At 47.6% G+C, this 25,654-nt stretch overlaps 2 long non-coding RNA genes across 7 annotated transcripts in view; one reads left to right on the forward strand and one right to left on the reverse strand.

Moving 5' to 3' along the window:
• Window positions 1-21,227, reverse strand: part of LOC136792136 (uncharacterized) — a 102,632-nt gene extending 81,405 nt beyond the window's left edge. For 2 of the 3 annotated variants that reach the window (XR_010835420.1, XR_010835421.1), the window contains exons 1-5: window positions 21,100-21,227; window positions 20,516-20,848; window positions 20,224-20,333; window positions 19,213-19,280; window positions 14,475-14,551 (exon numbers count right to left, since the gene is read on the reverse strand). This is a non-coding gene — a long non-coding RNA (uncharacterized lncRNA). The remainder of the gene's footprint in view (window positions 1-14,474; window positions 14,552-19,212; window positions 19,281-20,223; window positions 20,334-20,515; window positions 20,849-21,099) is intronic. The other variant, XR_010835422.1, reaches the window with a different exon arrangement.
• A 60-nt stretch (window positions 21,228-21,287) lies between these two features.
• LOC131765116 (uncharacterized) overlaps window positions 21,288-25,654 on the forward strand; it is a 112,942-nt gene continuing 108,575 nt past the window's right edge. For all 4 annotated transcript variants that reach the window (XR_010835424.1, XR_010835423.1, XR_010835426.1 and 1 more), the window contains exon 1: window positions 21,288-21,422. This is a non-coding gene — a long non-coding RNA (uncharacterized lncRNA). The remainder of the gene's footprint in view (window positions 21,423-25,654) is intronic.

A 25,654-nucleotide genomic window follows, 5' to 3' on the forward strand; every position in this document is an offset into this window, starting at 1 on the left:
AGGAAGAGTAGCCCCGGCTTGCCGCAACTACAGAAAGCCCGCGCCCGGCAACGAAAACCAAACGCAACGAAAAATAAATAAATAAGTAAATTCATTCATTAACCAAATAATCAAAAGTTATATTAAAAAAAGAAACAAACGAAAAGTAAAAATCTCTGCTGGGAATTCCCCGGTGCTCCGGTTGTCTAGTGGTTAGGACCCCGTGCCTCCACTTCAGGGGGCCCGGATTCAATCCCTGGTTGGGGAACTGAGATCATGCAAGCTGGCATCGCAGCCCAATTAAAAATGCAATAAAATAAAATATAACTAAATAAAACAAGAAAGCATCTCTGATTCAAGGTGTAAAGGGTGAGAAGGTGTTTATCGGGCCAGTATGTGGGCAGAAAACGTTTCCCATTTCAGTAAGTAGCACCTCCATTTACCCAATTCCACATCCTTAACCCACATTCCCAACATCCAATTCATCACTAACTCCTATTCACCTCCAAGCCATCACTAACCTTCCAAATAGGACTCTAACTTGCCTGCTTTACTCCACCTCCAAGGCCACCACTGTGCACAAAGCCAGTCTCCTAATGAGTCTCCCCAATTCCAGTCCTGCCCCCTCCTAGCCATTCTCTTACACTAGCCAGTATGGTGTCTGAAAAAGGCATCTCTGCCAACCCCACTTCTCTCTTTATACCCTGCAATGGCTTCCCACCAAGTTTACGATCAATCCCAAACAGATGATGGACTGCAGGCTGAAAGACAACAAGGAGGTAGGGAGGGTGTCAGGTTAGAAAGAGGGATGAAGGGTCTGGACAAACAGCGAAAAGGGCTGAAAAGAAAATGATCAGCACTTGCACAACAGTCCTGATGCAGGCGGGAAAAATGCAGCAATAGTGAAGGCATACCAATAGCCACTTTTGATTTCTGCAATGCCCTTTGCAGTTCCCCACGTGCTTCATTGATAACTGTGATTCTCAAACCTAGCTCTACATTAGAATCATCTGGGGACATTTGAAAATCTACCAATGGCCAGGCCTCACCCTAAGCCAATTACATCACAATATACAGTTCACTGGGGCAGGAATTTTGTCTGTGTCGTTCACTGGACATATGAAAAGTAAGTGGCACATACATGCTGCTCAGAAAATAGTTCCTGAATGAATGAAGGAAGGAAGGAAGAAAGGAAGGCACCACTATCACCTGAGATCCAAGGAAGAATTCTTTTCAAACCTTAGGGAGTCACCTGGCAATGACAGTTACCATGGCAGCCGTGGGAAACACAATACCAAGTGACAGTAACACTCCCAGGAACCCACACTGGTTTCCACAGTAAGTAAACCTTTCTCGTTTCTAAAGGACTATACTGGGAAATACGCATCTCAGTAACAGCTTGAGGTTACTCAATGTCTGAGGTGAGCAGGAGGAAAAGACAAGGGCCTTACACACTATCGAAAGCCAGGACAGGAAGAAACTAGGGGCCACGGGCAGAGACAGACAGGCTCCGACAGGCTCCAATCCCTGTGACATTCCGAGGTGATCCCATTGGAAGGGCTCGAGCACGAGAAAGCAGCCACTAACCAGCTACCCTGTCTCAGATATTTGGAGAAAGTCAATGCAAATACATACCTATGCATTATTCCTTTCTGATCATTCTTTCAGTGTATCCTTTCGGGCTTTGTGCAAAGCGATTCTTTCCTTGGTACCTGAAAAATGAGTGGCACGTGTCAATGGATGAAACATGTCAGAGCAGACCTCCAAGGAGCTCTGCAGCTCAAGAACGAGGAGCTCCGAGTCCTGGGAAAGAATCGTGAAAGTAGTGTAGAATCACAAGATCTTAGAGCATCCTTTATATCAGCCTCCCCCCCTCTATCATATCACCAATCAGTGGGCATCAGCCTATACAGGAACTCTTGAACTCTGCAGTGACAGACAACCCAGCACTCTCTAGACAGATCAAGGCATTGCTCGTTGCTACAGCAGTCTATATCAAATTCACAATCTGACTCCCTGGCACCCATCACTCCCAGGCTGCCTTCTGGAATGGGACACCCCAGGGCACACCTCATCTCTTTTCCATCTGGCACATTTCCCAAACCCATGAGGACAATGTTGTTCTTCCTAAACTACTCTTTAGGAAGAGAACTTTAGGGCTCCCACGTCACCCTCCTAAATCACTCCTTCCTGTGTTTAGGACTTTCAGGAGCCCCCAAGGGTTTCGCACCCCAAGGACATGACAAGCATTGGCATCAACGTGCCTGCTACAGATTCTGGGAAAGGGGCAGGGCCACACAACAGTCTGGCAAATGTGACTGACTACCTGACGTGAGAGTACATCGGACAACCTCAGCCTCTCTTCAGTCCTCAGCCTCTATCCAAGGTTTCTCCATAGCACACTATTGACATTTTGGGCCAGCTCATTCTTTTGGGGTGGTGGGGAAAGGCTGTCCTGTGCCTTGTACGATATGTGGTACCATCCTGGCCTCTACCCACTAGATGCCTGCAGCACCGCCCCGACCAGATGTGAACCAAGGAAAATGTCTCCAGCCATTGTCAAACGTGCTGGGGGAAGGGTGAGGGCAAAATCACCCTCACTCAAGAGCCACTGCTCTATCCCATGGCGCTGTTCACCCATGAGTACTCAAAACACTCTCCTCTTCTGGCTTAACAGGTAACCCTCCAGAAAGTCTATCGTGTATCAAAATGCTATACGAAATTGAATAGTATTTATCTCTATAACGGTATCTCCTGACACCAAAGGAATACTCTTTCTCCAGAGGTTAAGAACCTCCCAGGTGCTTAATCCACATTTACCTTATCTCCTACCCCAGGCACTGGAAATGACAGAAATGATCTGACACCCATTTTCGGGATCCGTTCAAGAAGTACCAGTAGTGTAAGGCTTTCTGGCAACCTGAACAACCGAACTCACGTAGAATATCCTGCCTGACCCTGGCTTTGTGAGACAAGCCGCAAACCTGTAGCAGGACCCTCCTCGCTGCTATTTACGGAATCGAGGTAGCTGACTGGAAAGCCGGTGGAGGTGAACAAGCCAAGAAAGCAGTGGGCTCAGCATGAGAAGCTGGAAACGGTGACAAGGGAGGGGAGAATGAGCCTCAGCTGAAAAGAAAGGGGAAAAGTACCAAGCGATGAGTTCTCTTGACTGAAGAGAAGATACGCTGAAGGCCATCAGCTTGCCCTCGGGGCCGCCCTCAGCTCTCTGGGGAGCTCTAAGGGAAGGGTGAGCCTGGATCTAGGACTCCGGACTCCTGGTGTCGGCCCCCAGGCCTGACCATTCACTCAGACTCTCAATAAATAACTTGTATTCAAAGACCTTGCACGGGGACCCCATCTGGGAAAACATCGCCACACCCTCATAAGTTACAGGGGGAGACCCGAACTGGCCAAGCCATGACAGGAGCTGTGAGGGTGACAAAAGAGCATTGCAGGGATCCGACATCGGATCACCACAAGCCCTCCGCCCTCCTGGCTCCTAATGCCAGGGCCCCATCACCGTGTATCCTCAGACCCCCGTCCTGCCTCCAACGCGCACCCTTCCCCAAGGTTGGCCGGGACCTGGAGTCACCAGCCCCTGTTCGGACCTACCCACTTCGCCGCTGCTGAGCTCTACACATCCCGCTCCTTCCACACGCTTCGCCAATTCCGCGGCCCTGACTGAGCCGCGCCAGCCACCGACCGCCAGAACTTGGCGTGCCCGTGAAGTCACTGTCGTGCGCCTCTCCCGCAGCAAGGGGAATAGGGCTCTGGCACCCTGGCTGCGGCTCTTGTCGCTTGTGGCTCGGTTGCTTCTGGCGCTTCGCCGGGAACTCACGGTCCGCGGTCCAAACGAGCCCCGGCCCGTGGTGCGCATCCTGTGGGCTCTACAGTGGCAGCAGGAAGAGCAGCAGAGCGGGCAGCGGAGCCCCCCGCGACCGGTGCTGGTGCGACCCGGGCCGCTGCTGATCTCCGCGTGGCGGCCCCAGTTGAACCAGCCGGTACGCCTCACGGTGGGCCCTTGTCAGCCCGCGCCACTGGCTTCGCGCGGCTGGAAGAATCGCCGCGCCCACGAGGACCAATTCTCAACATGTAGAAAACAAAAATAAAGCCTTGATCTTCCCTCCTAAGCCTTGTCCTCTGTCTCCAATTAGGGATTCAACAGACACTTACTGAGCCCTAAGATATGCCAAGCACTGGCAGGCACTGGAGAAAAAATGATGAGGCAGGAGGGAAAGGATCAGTAGAACAGAGGGTTATAAAAAGGGAGCTTACAAATGTCTGTGAAATTAAAACTGTGTATGGTACTCGAAAGGAGCAGTTACGTAAGGTTGTGGGAGTCTGTGTCAGCACGGAAGAGACTGGTGGGGCTTGAGGAGGGCCTCCCTTAAGAAATAATCTCTGGGGACTTCCCTGGTGGTGCAGTGGTTCAGAATCCACCTGCCAGCACAATTTACAGTAGCCAGGACCGGGAAGCAACCTAAGTGTCCATCGACAGACAAATAGATAAAGAAGATGTGACACATACATACCATAGAATATGACTCAGCCATAAAAGAAATGAAACTGAGCTATTTGTAGTGAGGTGGATAGACCTCGAGTCTGTCATACAGAGTGAAGTAAGTCAGGAAGAGAAAAACAAATATCGTATGCTACCACATATATATGGAACATATATATATATATATATATATGTATTTATATAAAGGTTCTCATGAACCTAAGGGCAGGGCAGGAATAAAGACGCAGATAGAAAATGAACTTGAGGACACGGGGAGGGGGAAGGGTAAGCTGGGATGAAAGAAGAGTAGCATTGACATATATACAATACCAAATGTAAAATACCTAGCTAGCGGGAAGCAGCTGCACAGCACAGGGAGTTCAGCTCAGTGCCTTTCGACCACCTAGAGGGTTGGGCACAGGAGGGTGAGAGACAGAGACGCAGGAGGGAGGGGATATGGGGATATAGGCATGCATAGAGCTGATTCACTTTGTTACACAGCAGAAACTGACACACCAGGGTAAAGCAATTACACTCCAACAAAGATGTTTAAAAACAAAAACAAAAACAAACAATCCGCCTGCCAAGGCAGGGGACACGGGTTTGTACCCTGGTCCGGGAAGGCCCCACATGCCGCGGAGCCAGTAAGCCTGCGCGCCACCTCTACCGAGCCCACGCGCCAGAACTACTGAGGACCGCGTGCATCATAGAGCCCATGCTCCGCAACATGAGAAGCCACTGCACTGAGAAGCCCAGGCACCACAACGAAGAGTAGCCCCTGCTCGCCGCAACTACCGAAAGCCCACGCGCGGCAATGAAGAACCAATGCGACCCAAAATTCATTCATTCATTCATTCATTAACCAATTAATCAAAACTTATATTAAAAAAGAAAGAAACGAAAAGTAAAAATCTCTGCTGGGAATTCCCCGGTGGTCCAGTGGTTAGGACCCCGTGCCTCCACTTCAGGGGGCCCGGGTTCAATCCCTGGTTGGGGAACTGAGATCCTGCAAGCTGGCATCGCAGCCCAATTAAAAATGCAATAAAATAAAATATACCTAAATAAAACAAGAAAGCATCTCTGATTCAAGGTCTAAAGGGTGAGAAGGTGTTTATCGGGCCACTATGTGGGCAGAAAACGTTTCCCATTTCAGTAAGTAGCACCTCCATTTACCCAATTACACACCCTTGACCCACATTTTCCACATCCAATTCATCACTAACTCCTATTCTCCTCCAAGCCATCACTAACCTTCCAAATAGGACTCTAACCTGCCTGCTTTACTCCACCTCCAAGGCCACCACTGTGCACAAAGCCAGTCTCCTAATGAGTCTCCCCAAATCTACTCCTGCCCTCTCCTAGCCATTCTCTTACAGTAGCCAGTGTGGTGTCTGAAAAAGGCATCTCTGCCAACACCACTTCTCTCTTTATACCCTGCAATGGCTTCCCACCAAGTGTAGGATCAATCCCAAACTGATGATGGACTGCAGGCTGAAAGACAAGAAGGAGGTAGGGAGGGTGTCAGGTTCGAAAGAGGGATGAACGGTCTAGGCAAACAGCGAAAAGGGCTGAAAAGAAAATGATCAGCACTTGCACAACAGTCCTGATTCAGGCAGGAATGAAAATGCAGGAAGAGTGAAGGAATACCAATAGCCACTTTTTATTTCTGCAATGCCTTTGCAATTCCCAAAGTGCTTCATCGATAACTGTGATTCTCAAACCTCGCTGTACATGAGAATCATCTGGAGAGATTTTAAATGCTACCAATGGCCAGGCCTCACCCCAAGCCAATTAAATCAGCATAGACATTTCACTGTATTACATTTTATTCCCTGCCCCCAAACATCCATTTAGCCCCAGGACAAGGAAAAGGGGATGTGACTAGCAATAGAGAGAAATTTTCTGCACAACAATGGCCATGGCAAGCTTAGGCGCTTTGGGTGAAATCTCTCTGGGAAGTACTGGCAGTGGAAGAAAAAGCCAAACTGACACACAAGTATTGCCTGGTGTGCATTTCCAGCCTCTGCCTTCTTTCTCATCTCTTGGTGGCAGGTGGAGGAAGTGGAGAAAAGGTGAAACTTCTTTATAAACCGGCAGAAGGTTATAGCATCCTCTCACTATCTCTGCATAGGTTCTAGTCTCTGCAGCACTACAGAAGCTTTGCCCAAAGTAATGAACAGTTGAAAGTCAAATGTAATACTTCATCAGACGACTTAAAAATGCTTGCACACTGGAAAGAATTGCAGAGAACACAAATGGACCCAGAGCAACCTTTGCCAAAAGAGAATACTGTGCTCAATGTACAGCCATAGCTCTTTTCCACATGAGGAAACAGTCAGGAGGATAAAAGAACTTGGTCAAACTCACACAAGTAAGTAGGACAGAATCTGGTCTGTCTGTCCTAAGCGTTGTGTTCTTTAACCACCAGGCTAGCTTTTCTCAGATCTGATTCATGCATACTGTAACCATATACCTCTGTTTGCCTCGAATCTTCCCTGTTTATACGTATGCCTGCTGCCGTTTTAAATACGGCCCACTTGGACTCCCCAAAGCAACCGAGAAGACACAATCATTTGGTCACTCTATACATGGACCACTGTGGTGGGGCTGCCCAGGAAGCTTATTTAAAAAGTGCAGCTTAGGGCTTCCCTGGTGGTGCAGTGGTTCAGAGTCCGCCTGCCGATGCAGGGCACACGGGTTCATGCCCCGGTCCGGGAAGATCCCACATGCCGCGGAGCAGCTGGCTCCGTGGGCCATGGCCGCTGAGCCTGCACTCCGCAACGGGAAAGACCACAACAGTGAGAGGCCCACGCACCACACACACACACACACACACACACACACACACACACACACAAGTTGCAGCTTCCTGAGCCCTACTCCACATCTAGATAAGTTTTCTGAGGGTTGTCTCAAGAATCCAGGTACAAGTCTTTTTAAGTGCTTTTGTGGAACTCCCCAGGTGAGTCTCTCACTCTCCTAAGTTAAGAAACCGTTTATTCGGCCTCCCCCAGATGCCCAGCCTGGTCCTGTTAAGGTTGGAGTCCCCGCACCACATCACAGGGATGCTCCCAGCCAAGTGATCTCTGGAGCCTTGGAGAATCTGAATGGTCTCATGCTGGCCCACCTGCCACGACAAACCTCCTCCAGAGCATTCGCCTTCACACTTCACCTTCTACCACTCCCAAAGGCAGTCTGCTCCAATGAGGCCTGACTTTGTCTGTCCTAACGGGTACCCGCTGATTCAAGCACTTTAGGAGAACAAGGTGCTGTGCTTCTCAACCAGGGTGGCCCAACCTCTAAAATGGTAGTCCAAGCAGTCTCTACCACCCGGTCACACCCCCTGTGCAACAGCCCCAGTAAACGAATGTGCCGTGTGGGCTTTTGCAAGGTCGGCAACAGGGAGTCCCCTCCTGAAGAAGGTTCTCTCACACTGCCACACTATCAACGGCTGCCCCAAATGGGGTTCCCTCCTGTGGGCCTGACCAGGCCAAGGGCAGAGTTGTCTCTTTTCTTCTCCGAGTCGGACCAAACCGTCTCAGTGACACCTCTTCGCGGTGTCCACCACGTCTTTCACGGGGGCTGCTGCTGAGCCCTTTATCTCATCCTTTCACGGAGGAGAGAGAGAGGACTCTAGTGATTTTTACTTCTAGGGGAGGGGGGAGTGTCATGACTATGCTGCCATTTCCTGTGATGTCCTTGTGTCACGAACTCGCTTCGAATTTCATATTAAAATGTGCCCACCATTCCCACTGGTGAGGTCATTCAGCACCCCCATTTTGCACCTTTGACGTCTCTCTCAGTCAACACTTGGAAATGTTTGAAACGGCATGAGCTTGTCCTCACGTTCCTATCAGCTGTAAATCCGGGGCCCCAACCTGAACCTAACCATCGAGCACAACACCTCTCCACTACCTGTGTAACACTGGGCAGGCCCCTTCACCTCTGGGTCTTCTTGAGGCCTCAGGCATGAAAATGGCAGGGTGCTATGAATGTATATTTGGGGCAGGACAAGGTCGAGAAGAGTGTGTCTCTGCTATTCTTCTTCCAAAATGGAATGTCTGCCCTCTCTTCCCCATGGGTCCACATGTCACTTGTCCTTCAGGCCCACTGCCGAGGAGCCTTCCCTGATTCCCCAGTCCACACAAATCTCTGCCTCTTAGGGTCAGTGCCATACAACCTAGCAGCTGCCTCCTAACGTTCATCTTGCCTCTCAAGCCGATCTCAGGATGTGGGTCTGTCTTGCCCTCCTGTGGCCCCTGGGGCTGTGCCAGCCCACCGGCACGCCCCACGTGGGGTGTCTACTAGACTAGGGCATGGGTGGGGAGGCCCTGGTGTGAGGGCCCAGGCAGAGTACCTCTGCCTCCACCCTGCTCTCCTCCACAGAACTACCCCTCCTCCTCAAGCCTGACCCCCAAGTCACAGGTTCCATACGATGACCTCACTGGCTAGTGAGGACCTCACCGGCATTCCATGGCAGTGTAACTGTGCAAACAAAGTTTGCTCCTCTCAGAAAAACTTCCCTACCGGTTCTCCGCCAGAGACCAATCTCTTTGGTTGTCTGCGAGAGAATGTGTGACCGGATCCTCTACACCTATTCCAACCTGTGCTCTGTTCCCTGGCTGGGCGGTGCAGGAGGAACAGCGAGACCGGGCATCTGCGGAAGAGGCGTGGGGTACACACAACCTCACCTGGCTGCCACGTGTGTCTGTGGCTCTTGCCCAGTACGTACACCTGAGTGCTTTCCCAGATGTAAGTGATACCAGTGACCTGAGACACCTTCAGGATCCCACTGTGCTCACTGCTGAGGATGAGAGAAAGCTCCTCCCTGGACTAGTGTGCAGGAAGCTCCTGATCTTTATAAAGGGAGCCTAACGCCTTGGGCTACAGGATGCTTCCATTCACACCCTTTCCTGATTGGCCCCTTAGCAAAAGACAAGGGCATTTTTTGTTGGCAGATGGTAAATGGAGCAGTTTGAGGAAGAGGCCCACTCTGGAACCGCACCTCCAAACCCAGGCACCTCTGTGCTCTCATGTAGACGACATCTATATACGGGTCCCCTCAGACACATCCCATACGGAGCTGCTGAGTACTAGGGGAGAGGGTGGTGCCCTCTTCGTGGGAAGGCCGGAAGAACCAAGGGGGGTGATGAAGTGCTAGTGAGACTGGAGGGCTGAGGAGATGGTGTCCCAGGAGGCTGGGTTGATGTGAGCCGAGACTTGGTACCCAGAACCCGGTTCTGAGTCTCCGGATCACTCTGCCTCAGTATTTGGCCTTGTTCTACTCTAGATACAAGTATCCGAAGGCTAGAGTTCAGTGTGGCTGAGACAGGCAGTATAAATGGGGCCCAGGAGCGGAGCCCAACGTGGGAGGGGTTCTTAACCAAGTTAGATTAGAGTATTCTCTTCCAAGCCTTGACAGGCATTTGCATGAAAGCCTCAGAAGTGACAGGCTGCAAGAAATGTTTTCTCTGTTGTGGAAGGGAGAGATGGAGAGGATCATGAGCGCGATGACTCTCGGGCTCTACCGTTTTCCCTGGAAACGGTCAAGAGACTTCCTCATCGGCTGCAGCCGTAGGCTCTAGGAATTGCTCTTGCAGCCAGTGTCCCTTCTCTAGGGACTCCTAGAGGTGATGGGCCAAGGCTGTGTTTGGGTTGTCAAGTAGATGAAAGGTCTTCAGCCAGAAACTGGGAGAGACTTGAGAGAGGGAGATGCTGGCAGGAGACTGTGCACAGCAGAAGTGACTCATCACTTCTGATTTTCTTTGCTGCAGCAGCGGCGGCTCCCGGTTCTCCTCCGACACCTGGTCACTGCCACGTCCTCTACCGAGGGTGGGGAGGAACGCAGTTGGGCTGGCACGGGGAGACAGACTGCCTGCTTGGTGGCTACCGGGCCCACGGGGATGCTCCTTTGGCCACGCCAGCAAAGGACGAAGCAGAGAAGCCAGGCCCCAGACGAGCTCCCAAGAGAAAGCGCGCTCCGGAAGAGTCGGACCAAGAGTGTCGGTTGCTCCAGACCCAAGCTCCGGCGATTGCAGCGTTCACTCAGCTAACGATTACGAGGTGCTGTGATTCGCAAGCACGGTGGCCCCACCTCCGGGCGCACCCCCTGTGCAACAGCCCCAGTAAACGAATGTACCGTGTGGGCTTTTGCAAGGTCGGCAACAGGGAGTCCCCTCCTGAAGAAGGTTCTCTCACACTGCCACACTATCAACCGCTGCCCCAAATGGGGTTCCCTCCTGTGGGCCTGACCAGGCCAAGGGCAGAGTTGTCTCTTTCCTTCACCGAGTCGGACCAAACCGTCTCAGTGACACCTCTTCGCGGTGTCGAGCACGTCCTTCATGGGGGCTGCTGCTGAGCCCTTTATCTCATCCTTTCACGGAGGAGAGAGAGAGGACTCTAGTGATTTTTACTTCTAGGGGAGGGGGGAGTGTCATGACTATGCTGCCATTTCCTGTGATGTCCTTGTGTCACGAACTTGCTTCGAATTTCGTATTAAAATGGGCCCACCATTCCCACTTGGTGAGGTCATTCAGCACCCCCATTTTGCACCTTTGACGTCTCTCTCAGTCAACACTTGGAAATGTTTGAAACGGCATGAGCTTGTCCTCACGTTCCTATCAGCTGTGAATCCGGGGCCCCAACCTGAACCTAACCATCGAGCACAACACCTCTCCACTCCCTGTGTAACACTGGGCAGGCCCCTTCACCTCTGGGTCTTCTTGAGGCCTCAGGCATGAAAATGGCAGGGTGCTATGAATTTATATTTGGGGCAGGACAAGGTCAAGAAGAGTGTGTCTCTGCTTTTATTCTTCCAAGCTGGAATGCCTTCCCTCTCCTCCCCATGGGTCCACATGTCACTGGTCCTTCAGGCCCACTGCCGAGGAGCCTTCCCTGATTCCCCAGTCCACACAAATATCTGCCTCAGGGCCGTACAACCTAGCTATCTCTTTCAATGTTCATCTTGCCTCTCAAGCCAATCTCAGGATGTGGGTCTCTCTTGCCCTCCCGTGGCCCCTGGGGCTGTTCCAGCCCACCGGCACGCCCCACGTGGGGTGTTGACTACACCAGGGCATGGGTGGGGAGGCCCAGGTGTGAGGGGCCAGGCAGAGTGCCTCTGCCTCCACCCTGCTCTCCTCCACCTTACTGCCCCTCCTGCTGAAGCCTGCCCCTCAAGTCGCCGGTTCCTTATATGACCTCACCAGAATTCCACAGATTCCACGGCAGTTTAACTGTGGAAACACGCTGGCTCCCCTCAGAGAAAGTTCCATGCCGGTTCTTCACCAGATACCATTCTCTTTGGTGGCCTGAGAGAGGATGTCTTACCAGATCCTCTATATCTACTCAAACCTGTTCTCTGTGCACAGCACAGAGACTGTGCTGAGACTGAGAATGTGCACAGCAGAAGTGACTGATCACTTCTGATTTTCTTTGCTGCAGCAGCGGCGGCTCCCGGTTCTCCTCCGACACCTGGTCACTGCCACTTCCTCTACTGAGGCTATGGACAAACGCAAGTGGGCTCCAGTAACTCCGTGGGAGTCTCTGTCAGCAGGGAAGAGACTGGTGGGGCTTGAGGAGGGCCTCCCTTAAGAAATAATCTCTGGGGACTTCCCTGGTGGCTCAGTGGGTCACAATCCGCCTGCCAGCACTACTTACAATAGCCAGGACATGGAAACCACCTAAGTGTCCATCCACCAACGAATAGATAACGAAGATGTGGCACATACATACAAAAGAATATTACTCAGCCATAAAAGAAATGAAACTGACCTATTTGTAGTGAGGTGGGGTGGATATATCTAGAGTTTGTCATACAGAGTTAAGTAAGTCAGAAAGAAAAAAACAAATACCATACGCTACCACATATATATGGAATCTATTTTAAAAAAAGGTTCTCATGAACCTACAGGCAGGGCAAGAATAAAGACGCAGATAGAGAATGAACTTGAGGACACGGGGTGGGGGAAAGGTAAACTGAGACGAAATAAGAGAGTAGCATTGACATATATACAATACCAAATGTAAAATAGCTAGCTAGTGGGAAGCAGCTGCATAGCACAGGGAGTTCAGCTCAGTGCCTTGCGACCACCTAGAGGGGTGGGATCAGGAGGGTGGGAGGGAAATGCAAGAGGGAGGGGATATGGGGATACAGGTATGCATATAGCTGATTCACTCTGTTACACAGCAGAAACTAACACACCACTGTAAAGCAATTATACTCCAACAAAGATGTTTAAAAACAAAAAATCAATCCGCCTGCCAATGCTGAGGACATGGGTTTGCTCCCTGGTCCGGGAAAATCCCACATGCCGCGGAGCAACTAAGCCTGCGAGCCACCACTACTGAGCCCACGCGCCACAACTACTGAAGTCTGCGTGCATAGAGCCCGTGCTCCGCAACATGAGAAGCCACTGCAGTGAGAAGCCCGTGCACCGCAACGAGAAGTAGCCCCTGCTCGCTACAGCTAAAGAAAGCACACGCGTGGCAACGAAGACCCAACGCAACCAAAAATTAATTAATCAAGTAAGTAAAACTTATATTTAAAAAAAAGAAATAAAAAAAACTCTGCTGGGAATTCCCCAGTGGTCCAGTGGTTACGACCCTATGCCTCCAGTTCAGGCGGCCTGGGTTCACTCCATGGTTGGGGAACTAAGATCCTGCAAGCTGGCATCAAAGACCAAAAAAAAATGAAATAAAATAAAATATAATAAAATAACACAAGAAAGAATCTCTGATTCAAGGTCTAAAGGGTGAGAAGGTGTTTATCAGGCCAATATGTGGGCAGAATATTTTTCCCATTGCACTAAGTAGCACCTCCATTTACCCAATTATACATCCTTAATCCACATTCCCCATAACCAATTTATCACTAACTCCTATTCACCTCCAAGCCATGAGTAACCTTCCAATTATGACTCTAACCCACCTCCTTTACTCCATTCTCCAAGGCCACCACTGTGCACAAAGCCAGTCTCCTAATGAGTCTTCCCAAATCTACTCCCGTCCCCTGCTTTGCATTCTATTACAGTAGCCAGTATGGTGTCTGAAAAAGGCATCTCTGCTAATACCACTTCTCTGTTTATACCCTGCAATGGCTTCCGACCAAGTTTAGGATAAATCCCAAACTGATGATGGACTGCAGGTTGAAAGACAAGAAGGAGGTAGGGTGTTAAGTTAGAAACAGGGATAAAGGGTCTAGGCAAACAGCGAAAAGGGCTGAAAAGAAAATGATCAGCACTTGCACAACAGTCCTGATGCAGGCAGGAAAAATGCAGGAATACCAATAGCCACTTTTTATTTCTGCAGTGCCTTTGCCATTCCCAAAGTGCTTCATTTATAACTGTGATTCTCAAACCTAGCTGTACATTAGAATCATCTGGAGAGATTTTAAAATACTACCAATGGTCAGGCCTCACCGTAAGCCAATTACATCACAATATACAGTTCACTGGGGCAGGAATTTTGTCTGTGTCGTTCACTGTACATGTGAAAAGTAAATGGCACATACATGGTGCTGAGAAAATAGTTCCTGAACGAATAAATGAATGAAGGAATGTACCACTATCACCTAAGATCCAAGGAAGAATTCTTTTCAAACCCTAGGGAGTCACCAGGCAATGACAGTTACGATGGCAGCCGTGGGAAACACAATACCAAGTGACACTAACACTCCCAGGTGCCGACACTGGTTTCCACAATAAGTAAACCTTTCTCATTTCTAAAGTACTATACTGTGAAATACGCATGTCAGTAACAGCTAGATGTTACTCAATGTCTGCTGTGAGCAGGAGGAAAAGACAAGGGTCTTACACAGTATCTACAGCCATGACAAGAAGAAACTAGGGGCCATGGGCAGAGACAGACAGGCTCCGACAGGCTCCAATCCCTGTAACATTCTGAGGTGATCACATTGTAAGGGCTCGAGCACGAGAAAGCAGCCACTGACCAGCTACCCTGTCTCAAATATTTGGAGAAAGTAAATGCAAATACATACCTATGCATTATTCCTTTCCCATCATTCTTTCAGAGTATCCCTTCGGGCTTTGTGCAAAGCCATTCTTTGTTTTGTACCTAAAAAACGAGTGGCACATGTCAATGGATGAAACATGTCAGAGCAGACCCCCAAGGAGCTCTGCAGCTCACGAACGAGGAGCTCCGAGGTCTGGGAAAGAATCGTAAAAGTAGGGTAGAATCACAATATCTTAAGAGCATCCTTTATATCACCCCCCACCCCTCTATCATATCACCGATCAGTGGGCATCAGCCTATACACGAACTCTGCAGTGACAGACAACCCAGCACTCTCTAGACAGATCAAGGCATTGCTCGTTGCTACAGCAGTCTATATCAAATTCAAAATCTGACTCCCTGGCACGCATCACTCCCAGGCTGCCTTTTGGAATGGGACACCCCAGGGCACACCTCATCTCTTTTCCATCTGGCACATTTCCCAAACCCATGAGGACAATGTTGTTCTTCCTAAAGTTCTCTGCTCCCACATCACCCGCCTAAATCACTCCTTCCTGTGTTTATGACTTTCAGGAGCCCTCAAGGTTTTCGCACCCCAAGGACATGACAAGCATTGGCATCAACGTGCCTGCTACAGATTCTGGGAAAGGGGCAGGGCCACACAACAGTCTGGCAAATGTGACTGACTACCTGACGTGAGAGTACATCAGACAACCTCAGCCTCTCTTCAGTCCTCAGCCTCTATCCAAGGTTTCTCCATAGCACACTATTGACATTTTGGGCCAGCTCATTCTTTTGGGGTGGTGGGGAAAGGCTGCCCTGTGCCTTGTACGATATGTGGTACCATCCTGGCCTCTACCCACTAGATGCCTGCAGCACCTCCCCGACCAGATGTGACCGAGGAAAATGTCTCCAGCCATTGTCAAACGTGCTGGGGGAAGGGTGAGGGCAAAATCACCCTCACTCAAGAGCCACTGCTCTATCCCATGGCGCTGTTCACCCATGAGTACTCAAAACGCTCTCCTCTGCTGCCTTAACAAGTAACTCCAGAAAGTCCATCGTGTATTAAAATGCTATATGAAATTTAATAGTATTTATCTCTATAACGGTATCTCCTGACACCAAAGGAATACTCTTTCTCCAGATGTTAAGAACCTCCCAGGTGGTTAATTCCCATTTACCTTATCTCCTACCACAAGCAATGGAAAGGACAGAAATGATATGACACCAATTTTCGGATTCCGTTCAAGAAGTACCAGTAGTGTAAGGCTTTTTTGCAACCTGGACAACCGAATTCAAATAGAATATTCTGCCTGACCATGGCTTTGTGAGACAAGCCACAAACCTGTAGCAGGACCCTCCTCGCTGCTGTTTATGGAATTGAGGTAGCTGACAGGAAAGCAGGTGGAGGTGCAGGTAAAACATCACCACAAGGCAATGGAACATTATCTTTTGCCATACTTCCCCATATATAGCCATTGCTGGCTTTTGCCAGTTAAACTGTCAGAAGAAAATACCCATTTGGCAAACACATTCATGAAATTTACCCATATCTCCTACTGTTTGCAAGCCAATGGAAGGCATCAGCTGCACTGCAGTGACCAAGGCTACCTAGTATCTATGTTCAAATATAAAGCCGGGAATCTATTCTAAAGATAAAAAGAAATTCTTACGATACTCTAGTACCCATTTGAACCTTTATTACCGTATTAAGTGCTTGCCATGTAAATATTACGTATCAGCGTATAACCCTAGAGGGCCACTTTCCTGCTTGCAATGGAGTGGAACATTCTAAGTACAGCGAGCATATATCCCCCCAAATGCAAGTGTCAAGGAAGCAGGGACTTTGCTTTATTCACAACTGTATCCCTAGGACCAGAACAAGTCTTGGCATATAAGAAACGTTCAATGAATTATCTGTTGAATGAATAAATGAATCACAGGTTTTCTGGATAGTATTATCTTAACATACTTTTAAATAGTAAATTTGAAAGGAATTTGCTATACACACACAAGCCACTGACTTGCCGCATGATTTAATTCACAAAGCAAAAAAACATACTTTTGTCAAACTTCATGTCCTCAAAACATGAGCAGCATCATTACACAGACTCATAGGGTAGGGTTAGTCACCAGATTTGTATACAATACTCATTCTCAGTTGCCTTCACTTACAAAGTGATCCACTGCCTCTCCTTTCAGTTTCCCGTAACTACTTCACTTCAACTATTATACCAATGGCAATAGCCACCTAACGTCTTTTCTGCCTTTCAATCCATCCAAAACACTTCCACCGGACCATTCTTACTAATGTACTATTTGATTACAACAACCCTGGTTTATTCTCTTCTCCCAATGGCACCCTATTACCTAATCATAAATGCCAATGATCATCTTCATGGTAAAGCACGCACCTGCCAAGGGCTTCTCATTATCATCATTTAATCCTCACAATGCGATAAGGTACGTTTGGTTTTTATTCCACTACACAGAGGCTGCAGACTGAAGCTCAAAAAGGCCAAGTAAATGGAAATGGAGTTTTGAACTCAGGTTGTCTAACTCCAGAGCTGGAGCACTTAACCCATATCCTAGTGCCTAGCTGGCACGAAGGGCTCTTTAAGATACAGCCCAGCCTACCTCTTCACTTTTCTCTCCTACTCCCTCACCTTCAGGAGGGTATATAGGTTTTATTTCACACTCCCAATCCTATCACTTTGCTGTGGCTGCGTGAACTAAGAAGGAGTCTGAAACCAAGCGCGGGCTTAGCAGGAGGCAATGCTGTGGTATGAAAGCAATGCCTGTGAGAAGCTAAGCACCATGCATCCCTGTCCCCCTCTCATGTCCCGTGCTTTGGTCACATACATTTCATTCTCCCCTTGCTGACACTATTCCCACTTGAAATGTGTGTCCCCATCTGCCATCTTGAATCACCCTTCAGGGGTCATCTCTAGCACTGTTATAAAGCCCTTTTCTTAACCCATTACTAGCTTCCCGACCCTCCAGCTCTCTCAACTCTCAGAGTCTACTTTTTCCCTGGCTCATGTTGTGCTGCCTCAACCCCCAAATCAGCTCTCTATATAGTGGGCTGGTGCCCTGTGCATAAATCTCTACCTTCTGACATAGCTAGCAAAATACCTCGAAATTAGCAGATGTTCAGTAAACATCGGACGGGCTTCCCTGGTGGCGCAGCTCTTGATAATCTGCCTGCTGATGCAGGGGCCACGGGTGCGTGAGTTGGTGTGGGAAGATCCCACATGCCGCAGAGCGGCTGGGCCCGTGAGCCGTGGCCCGTGAGCCTGTGCGTCCGGAGCCCGTGCTCCGCAACGGGAGAGGCCACAACAGTGAGCGGCCCGCGTACCACAAAAAAAAAAAAAAAAGAAAAATTGACTGGAAAGTAAAGAGGTTCCCAAGCATCCCCTCCCACACACAGTTCCCCCTATTAGCTACATCTTATATTAGTGTATAGTGTGGTATATGTTACAATGTATGAACCAATATCCATACACTATTATTATTATTATTATTACTTTTTTTTTTTTGCAGCACGCGGACCTCTCACTGTTGTGGCCTCTCCCATTGCAGAGCACAGGCTCCGGACACTCAGGCTCAGCCGCCATGGCTCACGGACCCAGCCGCTCCGCGGCATGTGGAATCTTCCCGGACCGGGGTGCGAACCAGTGTCCCCTGCATCGGCAGGTGGATTCTCAACCACTGCGCCACCAAAGAAGCCCACATACACTATTATTAATTAAAGTCCATAGCTTACATTATGATTCACTCTTTAAATGTATTATGACATGTCCACCATCACTGTATCATATTTGTTAGATGTATTAATCATTGTGAAGAACAAATTGTGGCGTCATTGATCTTTTCTACTTCATTAATTTATGGTTTATTATTTCTTTTCATCTACTCACTTTAGAGTTATTGTACTTTTTCTCAGTTGTCAACTGGGAAAAATAAAAGCACCTTATTATTTCATTCAACCCAGGTTTTTCAGCCTTCCATAGACAGTTTCTTGGGCCAGTTCCTCACCCAACGTGCCTCAAATCCCCAAGTCTTCTTTCAGTATCTTAGGTCTAACTTTTTAAATTCAGTTTTGCTTCTCTATCTCCTCTTCTCTATGTTACCAGTCACCTGATAAATCCAGATGAGTATACTGTAAATTCACTGAAGGAGGAACATCTCTACCTTTCTACTGCAAATAAATTATTCCAATTTCTTTCAGTTCACAGTTAAAAACAAAGGTCTCTATCATTTCATTTCCTAAAAAATGATCTTCATCATGACCCTCAGGCTTCAGAAGCCTTCTCTGGTACTTAGGTTAGCCTTCAAGGTCTTTGTAATCTGATACATTTTTTTCTACCTGCACCTTTTTCTCTCTCAGTATAGGCAAACGTTCCACTCAAATGAAGCACAATCCACAAATTAGCCTTTATGCATTTTATCCACATTATTCCCCACTGTGAAGCATCTCTTCCACCTGTGAAATTTTCCACAATCATGCCAGGTTATCAAATGATTGGTTGCAAAAACTCATTCTTGCACTTATAAAATATTAATATAAAGTAACATAAAGCAATCTAGACATAACTTTTTCTCAACAATCTATTTTATCTTGCTAAACGAACTGGCAGTTTCTTAGATGCATGAACTATACTTCATACTTTTTCGATCTTTAAGAACACAACGAAGGACTCATCACATTGTAGATTTGCTAATACTTACTGAAATGCAGGTATATATCAAATAGAACATACCTTGCCTGCCAGGCGACTGCAGATGATTCCATTGCTAGATATAAGAGAGTCAGCCACAGTAGTTTTTCCTGTTAAAGTAACAATAAAAATTTAAATCGATTTCTTTTTTTAAAGGGTATGGTGGGTAGATTGTATCAACAAACTTAACATCTAACCATAGAACTGGTTTAGTAAATATTTCCTATTTACCTATACTAAGTGAAGTGAGATACAACGGGCATGTTAATTAGAACTTTGAACAAAACATCATCTGGAAGGACACAGATTCCAGCACTCCACAGTGCTGTAATCTGTACTGCCAACCCTGCGGATCAACCTCACTTTAAAATCCGTCAAGCAACATTTTTTTTTAAGGACCGAAAAATATTTTTAATTGAGGCATAATTTACACAGAGCAAAATGCACAGTCTTAAGTGATAAGACAAACCACTGTACCAATCAAAATATAAAACATCTCACAGGGCTTCCCCTGTGGCGCAGTGGTTGAGAATTCGCCTGCAGATGCAGGGGACATGGGTTCGTGCCCCAGTCTGGGAAGATCCCACATGCCGCGGAGCGGCTGGGCCCATGAGCCATGGTCCGTGAGCTTGTGCGTCTGTGCGTCCGGAGCCTGTGCTCCGCAACGGGAGAGGCCAGAACATTGAGAGACCCCCGTACCACAAAAAAACAAAAACAAAAAACATCGCACGAGTTAAGCAGAATCATGTAACACAGGTTCTGAGGTTATTATGTCAAGGCTACAGACGTGTTATATTACAAAGCCATTTCAAAATACTTAAAAATACAAATACTTAAAAACTCAACTTTTCGTTTAAACGACAACAAAATATACTACATAGAAGAATAACAATCATTACTTAGCTGTGTTCCTCCCACAGCACACTTTTAAAGGAAATAAGACTTGCAGCTTAGCAAGCATCACTCTCATCTGCCCAGAACATCACTCCACTGACACATGCGGAGACGCAGCACTTAATTAATGAAAATAAGCCATTTGGAACAGATTCTTACCATGGTCAACATGAGCCAAAACACAGGTATTCCTGATGCTAGCCGTGTTTTTCTGGAGTGGAATCATCTTATCCAAACTATTGAGCACCACGGTCACTTATGTCCTGTGACTATTAATTAAACACGTATTACAAATGGCCGAAGATCGGGGCGTTAAAAGATCAAAGTTTCTACTGCTGGGAGCTGACAAGACTTCTCGAGTCCCTTAAAGTAAGAGCCCAACGGCTGCTTCCTGAAGGGACAGACCCATCCAGGCTCAAGTCCAATTTGAGCACTTCAACAAATACTGTACCACGACTGTACTTGCGGAGTTTACTCATCCTTCCGGATCGGCCATTTGCGATGAATCACAAAGCTCGTGGGGGTTGGGTGCACAGTGACACCTGGAACTCTGCCCCGTACTCTGTACTCGAGCATTATTTCTCCAGGTCAGCGATTACATACTGGAACGGTCTTATGCAGGAGGGAGAGAAGATGCCGACATCTCTCTCTTCCCCTGCTCGATCTTTTTCCAAGCCTCTCCTATCACTCCCACTTGCTTTCACTGGAGGTGAAACACCCAGCTTCCCGACTAAATTTTGGGGTCACGTGCAGGTGCAGTGAACATCTTCCATTCCTTTCCACACTGGGGAAACAAAGGAAAAACAAACCCTCAACTCTACATTCCCTTTATCCTCACTCCCTTTTTCTTTGAGGATCCCGGGTCCGCACTGAGAAACGGCCGGCCCGGCCCGGACACTACGTTCGGACGGCAGCCGCTCCCAGCCCGGGCTCACCCCTAGCCCAGTCCCCGCCCTTCCGCCGCGGCGACCCGAGACCGCCACTGCCTGGAGTAGGCGGAAGATGACGCCCGGACGCCTGCGGACCCGCACTGACCGGCTTCCGCCGACCAGCCAGTCCCCCTTGGACCCCAGCGCCCGGCCACACCACGCACTTCGCAGGCACCCAGACCTCCGCGTCCACCAAACGCACGCGCGTCAGGTGCGGGGCTGAGGACGCACGACCTTTGACCCGTCCGCGTCTCTGGCGCCGCCGGAAGTAGGCCGTGCGTCCGTTAAACCCGCCCCTCCCCGCCGACTGACTGGACTGAGGTCAGTGCGGTGGAGTTGCAGGAGCTGCGCGTGCGGAGGAGCTATGGAGCTGACCCCGGGAGCCAGGAGCATGAGGACCTGGAGTCTGTGTCAGATTTGTACCTCCGGGTAAGAAACGGCCGGTGTGGCGACCGCCGGGGCTTGGAAGCGAGCTGGGGTCTCGGGGAACGGAACCCTCAGAGTGGCCGCCCCGCCATGTTGGAGGACGCGGGGCCCAGCGACGCCTCACTTATCCCCGGGTCCGCAGATGCTCGCTGCTCACCCGCCAGCTACCTTGGGTTAAGCAGTTCTGCTTTGTCGGGTCCTATCCAGGGGCGCAAACTGAAATGCTATGGCGCCAGGCGGATAATATACACCTGTGTAGCAGCGGCTGGATGTCAGGCTGCCAAGTGTGGAGACCTGATCCGACGGGGACAGTGTATGCCCACAAAATTTCTTTTTAAATTTATTTATTTTTGTCTGTGTTGGGTTTTCGTTTCTGTGCGAGGGCTTTCTGTAGTTGCGGCAAGCGGGGGCCACTCACTATCGCGGCCTCTTTTGTTGCGGAGCATGGGCTCTAGACGCTCAGGCTCAGTAGTTGTGGCTCTCGGGCCTAGTTGCTCCGCGGCATGTGGGATATTCCGAGACCAGGGCTCGAACCCGTGTCCCTTGCATTGGCCAGCAGATTCTCAACCGCTGCGCCACTAGGGAAGCCCCTATGCCCACAAAATTTAAAAAAAATAAATAAAAGGAAACGGAAGGAGAGTAGAACGGTGTGCAAGTCTATGGGTTTTCGACCCGTGTTACACTTTCTTCTGTTCGTAGCTTTCCATCCCGGCCTGACCATATTCCCGTTCCCAGTCCCATCCAAACTGCTTTCCTTTGGGATCTGACGGACTGAAAATGTAGAAGGTAGTCTCCTGAAACCCAGAATTGGTCAGTGAGTTCTGCCTAACCTGTAAGCAGTCATCTCCTTCCTCAGCTTCCTTGCTGACCCAGAGATTAGACGACTATTTGCTAAATAACTATTATGAATATGTCAATCCTGTCGTACTGTAATCCCCTCCAAAGGAAAAACACTTCACATGGTGATGGAAAGCAGTTTCCCCGTAGTTTCAAGGAAAATGTTTTAAATTACTAATTGGATGTAGATTTAAAGATAAGTCGACCTTTGAGGATTTGATTCGTATCTGAAAACCCTGATGTGCAAGAAAATTGTTTAATTTTTTTTCTAATCTTTAAATTAATTTCTATCCAACCTAAGTTCCTTTCCCATCCAGCTGTCAGGAAATTTCAGTCTTCATTATGTTGGAGGCTCCCTTTTCTCCAAGCAGTAAAATGATCCAGGGAGCAGAGGCATTGCCAATGCAAGAGGAGTCTTCTCTGGGCTTTAGACATTGGTAATGCTTCCCCCTGAAATGTCTCTTGCTGAAGTTCGCAGAATCCCTTCAAGAGTGGTGCCACTGCTGCTTTGAAGTTTACGTATGAGGTACAAGAATCTTGGCAAAGCTGGGAGCCACTGTTGTAGGCTTCCACCTAGCCAACACTTGATATCCAGCCACCTCCTGGAACACTGATAGAATGGGGCAAAGACCCCTGCTCTTCTAAGAACTCCCTACCCCTCATCTTCTACCTCCTTCCTCTCTCTGGGGAATCGTCCCCTCTTCCCTCTTTTGCAGTCCAGGACCATCTGTTTCCTCTTAGGACCTTATTTTCAGAAGGACATCTGATTTCATCTCTTCATGAATTGTTTTTTAAAAGACAGGAGAACGTGTTGACTTCAGGCAGCTTATATCCTCGGCCCTTCCAAAAGTCCTGCAAGAAGGAAATATCAGGGTCCTGACTACCTGCTTGAAATAAAGGAGGGGAAAAAAACTGGGAGAACAAACTCATTAATATTTCAATACATTGCCTCTCTTTAGGAGGATCAAGATTGTCAAGAGACCCCTTCAGGGAAATTTTGACCTGCATCTGCTACTTTTTCATCTTGCTGTTTGAATCTTTTTTTTTCATACTATGTAACTAAATCTTTTCAAATGTCTATTTCTTTCACTGTGTCAGTCAAAACAGCCATCTATCTCAGAACATCGTTTTTCTCTGCAATGTGTATATACAATTGCTCATGTGAGTTAAACTATGATAAGTTATTTATGTTTGCATAGGCGACATCATTGCCCACATGGAATGGGCATCATTGCCCACAGTAGGCACTCACTATTCAGTGTGTGAAAGACAAAAAAGTCCTTTTAAGCCTAAACTTTTCATTTGGACTCAGCTCTTTTGATCTTTGTCCGTTCAGTTCTTTTCTCTATTTTCTTAATGTGTACACTATATTCAAGATGCAGTCTTAGGCAGTAAGTATAAAAATATCAATAAAGAGAGGTTCTTGCTTTCCAGGAACTCATACATCAGCTTTCTATAATTTAGGGTTTTTGAAATGCTCTGTAGCAACTTTAATTTTTAGTGCTATCTATTTTCTTTTCATTTCAGATAGAGTTTATTTTACTTACCTAGCAAAAGTGGAGACCTTCAAACTTTTACTCCAGTACTTATACCTTTAACATTTCAGGCAACTCTTGCAGTGCTTTGGTGATTCCAGTTACTTTTGTAGGTTTGCGGCTCTTCCAGAGATGTGAAGATTTTCCATAGTCCTCATACTTTGGTGTGATTTGGAATCATCTAGAAAGGTTAAAATTGCAGATTCCACAGCTCCACCTAAAATAGTCAGTAGATAATGAAGTGGATCCCAGGAATATGCATTTTTAACCAGCACTGCTGGTGATTCTGTTGCTACAGACACAATGCAATGGGCAGGTATTGGACTGTTCACTGGGTATGACAGGGAACAGAAAGAAGGGCTTTCCCACTATGTTTATAGTCTTGTGGGAATGATAGTCCCACAACAAAAATCAGGTAAACAAGATAACGACACATTATAGTAAATGAGATGAAGGAATTGAGCAGTTGGTTGAGATAGAGCAAATGGGAATGGTTGCTCTTTTCTCTTCACCTTTATTCCTTTCTTTCTTGATGCCTTAATGATTCATAATGGAAATTTGAAATAAATTTCACACTGTTCATATTTATTGAATAAAGATTTTGCATTTAACCAGCTCGGAGTGTTAAAATCAAGAAAGTTTAACCTGCCACATCTTTCTGTCAAAGGCAGTTGCTTTTCCATTCTGTGCTTTCTCAGTTGCCTTGTTCAAGTAGCCTGTAATAATAAAAAAAAATAAAATAAAAAAAGAAATGTCCCAACTCCCAAAAGGTTCAAATATGCCAACAAAAGTAAAACTTCCATTTCTTAAATCATCATCTTTCCACTTACTAAAACATTAGATCTTTTCTTCGTAGTTTGACTAGGGAACTAGCAGTATTTGCAAGAGCCATATTCAAGGGGTTTGGAAGTCTTGCTTGACTCCCTCATGGTGACCACGTTGACTAGGCAGCAGAAAGCATCTGATTCATCTGTACCAACAAAGAATCGTGTGTCATTCTGTTCTATACTTTTCTATAATATAGGAAGAGACTGTGTAAAGAGCAGATGTCTGGACTTGTACAGGACTTTTGATCCTTTATAGCATTACAGCTGTCGCACAGTAGAACATCGCCAGAGTTGGCCGGAAGTCTGCCCTGAAAGTATGATTCCAGACATGTCAAGTGTTTTAGGATATATCAGATGACTGAGAGTGCATTTACCCTTTACTACTTCTCCATAGAAAGTAGCTTTGGGTTTGGAGGTAAACTTTCTAACTCCTAACTAATCTTACTAGAGAAAGTAAGACTTCTAAGCTTTCTCTGTCCTCTCCACTTCCTGATTGCATTTTAGCCTATTCCTCTCTAGCTGGTATTTGGGAAGAGCAAAGAACAACTCAGATGTCTTGAGAAGCAGAGATATGGGATTTATCCACTAAATAATATTTCATAAGCATTCGTTAACTGTCAGGTGCTATGCTAGGCACCTGGAATACAGTGGTGAGCAAAACAGTCATGATGTCTGTGCTCACAGACGTTGCAGTCTCGTGAAGGTGTCAGTCAAAAACACTCAAAATAAGTATGAAATTGCAACAGTGATCAAATCTGTGAAGGATAGGCGCAAGGTAACTTCGGATCCAGAATAAAGAGGCTTGACTTTATCAGGGAAATGAGAAAAATGAGCTAAAATCTGAAGGCTGTAAAGCAATTAACTGGATTAAGACTGTAAGAAAGTGCCTTCCAAGGAGAGAGCAGCATGTAGCAGGAAGGAGCATGGAAAGAAGGAAATTGTCAGAGAAGGCCAGCAGGAGCAGAGAAAGGAAGAGGAAGCACGGTGTGATTTGAAGCTAGTGAAAGAGGCCGTGTTCAGTTTTTTCTATATCCTT

Source organism: Kogia breviceps, chromosome 11, assembly GCF_026419965.1.
Source record: "Kogia breviceps isolate mKogBre1 chromosome 11, mKogBre1 haplotype 1, whole genome shotgun sequence".
Lineage (NCBI taxonomy): Eukaryota > Metazoa > Chordata > Mammalia > Artiodactyla > Physeteridae > Kogia > Kogia breviceps.